The sequence below is a fragment of the Suricata suricatta genome, chromosome 12, assembly GCF_006229205.1.
Source record: "Suricata suricatta isolate VVHF042 chromosome 12, meerkat_22Aug2017_6uvM2_HiC, whole genome shotgun sequence".
NCBI classification, from domain to species: Eukaryota; Metazoa; Chordata; class Mammalia; order Carnivora; family Herpestidae; genus Suricata; species Suricata suricatta.
Window position 1 is genome coordinate 49972830 of NC_043711.1, and position 3105 is coordinate 49975934.

The following is a 3105-nucleotide window of genomic DNA, read 5'->3' on the forward strand; positions in this document are numbered from 1 at the left end:
TCTGTGCTCGGCGTCCTTGGGTTGGGTCCCCAAATTTCCCTCCACTGTCTCATCACAGCCACTTTCTGGATCCTGGGTGACAGACAGGATATGTGACTTCACTTTGAGAGTTTGTCAGGGTCACAGATCTGTGTCCTTAATTAATGTCTTCTTGTTTCCATAATTACTGCCTGGCAGGGAACCTTCACCCTCCTGTTTGAGTAAGTGAAAGCTGCTCGTCCTACTGCAGCAAGTAAGTCCCGAGTGCCAGCTGTGTACCGGTCCCTGCCCCCGCTGACCTTTATCCAAGAGATTGGGTCTTTAGAGCACGGGGGCTTTCCGTCCAGGATAGATGCTTTCCAGGGTTGGAGGGCCAGGGCCACTCTCTGGAGCACCAGTTTCTGGGCTCCATAACCCTTTCCCTGGAGCACGTGCCGGCACACGGTGGCCCCTGGCTGACACTTGCTCTGAAGTCCAAACGGGCATGACTTCCACTTTAAACACCCCGAGAGCCAGGATTTCAAAGGAAATCTGAAGATAGAAAACCAGGGATGTTTTGGCAAATGTGAATAATGATCTAAGTTTTCAAAGTTGTGGATTTTGATTCTTGTAGATGTGGGGGGCTGTTTTTACTAAGTCTAGCCCGCTGTGGGAAGGTGGGGTTCTCGTCACTCCTGGGGACACTCAGGGGACCGTGACCCCTGAGTTGTTCCAGCCCCTGGTCCCTGCTGAGGCGGGCACCCCTGGGGACAGGTGACTCCTCCTTGGGAGGCTGGTCCCTAGGGCAGTCACCCCACACCGCTCGCTGTCTTCAGGTGTCTCCCGTGTCTTACCCGAGGCTCTCCACGAGCCCAGCCTTGCACACCCAGAACAAGGAGGCTCTGGCAGCCCTGCCTTTGGGAATGACTGTGACCTTCACCATCCACTTTCGCGACAACTCTGGAGACATCTTCCATGCTCATAATTCGGTCCTTAGCTTTGCAACTAACAGGTAGGGTGTGGGTGACTCTCATTTCTCCCATGCAGGTGCATGCCAGCTGTTCCTGGATTTGATGTATGGGGTGGCTGAGTGCTCACATGGAGACTCTAGTGCCCCTGGAAGGAGAGCATTGCTGCCATGTGGCGGGAGCTGCTGGCGATGTCCCCTGGCAGCTGGTGGCGAGACACAGGTGTTGGGGTTTGTGATAAACTCTTGTACCCGTGAAAGCTGGATGGCAGGAGAGATGTAAGCCACTGTGCTGGCTGTGTGATGGGGATTCCAGTCACTGATCACAGACTTTCTAGAAGTTGGTCAGAGTGAGGCACATACCTTCCAGTGCTCTGGTGCCAGTGAGGAAGGAGGGTGACATTCACTGCATCTTCGGTAAACAGGCCTTTCCAGGTGCCATCCTGCTGTCTCCTCCCTGTAGTCTGTTTGTAGAGAGAGACAGAGCACGAGTGGGGGAGGGGCAGAGAGAGAGAGGGAGACACAGAATCCAAAGCAGACTCCAGGCTCCAAGCTATCAGCATAGAGCCCGAGGAGGGGCTCGAACTTATGAGCTGTGCGATCATGACCTGAGCTGAAGTTGGACGCTTACCCCACTGAGCCACCCGGGTGCCCCACCATCAACCTGTTTTAAGGAGACCTCCAGATGGTTCTAAAGGTTGAGAACTACTGCCCCAGGGGCAGTCAGAGCAGCTCAGAGGAGGAGAGAGAAGCAGCAGACGTTGGAGGAAGGATGGCCTGTGCAGGGATTCCAGGGAGTCTGGGGGGGAGAAGGCTGTATCTCTGCACCAGCTGCTCAATACACTTGAGTCGGAGGGACGCCTGGGGCCACCGTCGGCAGAAAGCTTGACCCAGCAGAGGCCTCGACTATGCTTCTCTCTCTCGAACTGGGGCCACTTTCCTGAGACTGAGATCCCACATCCCCCTCCTGTGCCTGGAGACGAGTTCTTGCAGATCGGGAAGGGCATCGCCAATGACACCTGCGTCATCTGCACCGTCAGCGTGGGCCTGACGCTGTTCAGCCTGTGGGACACGGAGCACGTGGGCCTGTCTGGCTTTGTCCCATTGCCCATCCTACAGGCTGTCTCTCCGGAGCTTTCCGGAGCGGTGGTGGTGGGCGACATCCTCTGTCTGGCCACAGTTCTGGTGGGCCTGGAAGGTGAGAGAGAGAGAGAGAGATGCTGGCCCGGGTTGGGGTTGGTGGGGGGTCAGGCTTTTGAGTCAGGGGCTGCCCCAGAGATGGGAGGGGCCCCTGTTGTGAGGTTAAGACAAACAGGGCTTGTGTGATGTTCAGAAGGAGGGACAGCCAAGGGCAGAAATGAACTGCGATGAAGGGGTCTGGAGTTGGCAGCAGGGCAAGGAGCCCGGAGAACTGACTTAGAGGAAACCTACTGTATTTTTTATCTTCGGCCCTTTACATTTACTGCTTTTACTGCAGTGTTGTGTTTTTCACTCTGACGGCCTCCGTTATTTTTTCTTTGTCTTTCTTTGTCTTCCAGAAGTTGGAATACTTGTGCCAAGGTTTTTTTTTGTTTTGTTTTTTGTTTTTTTTTCTATTTATCTGCTGGTAGCTTTCTGAGTTTCTTGGCTCTGTGGTGTGGTGGACGTCATTCACTATGGAAGTTTTCTGCTAAAATGTTTCCCAACACTTTAGGTAGACCAGGACTAACGTCTGCTGCCTTTTGGATGTCCCTACTTTTTCTTGGATGTTGAGTTTATTGGTTTCCTACAGCCTGAGCTCTCTGATGAGTTGAGGCATAGTTGTGGATTCACATAGCACCTAGCTCACCATCACTGTCTCTTTAGGGTGAGAGCCCTTTCTCACACTCTTCAATGTGAGCAGGAGCCAGAAGTCCTGGTTTGTCTCTGCTTGACTTTGTTCTTTTAAAGATCTTTTACTTTATGTCATCTTCCAGACCTTTCTTTCCTTGTTCGTGAGGAAGTAACAGAGCTCTGTCCAGGTTATTGCATATAGCTATTGGCAGTTCACTTTCTTTTTTTCTTTAATATTTATTTATTATTTTTTAAATTTCCATCCAAGTTCGTTAGGATATAGAGCAACAGTGTTTTCAGGAGTTGATTGCTTAATGCCCCTTAGCCATTTAGCCCATCTTCCCTGCTACAACCCCTCCAGGAACCCT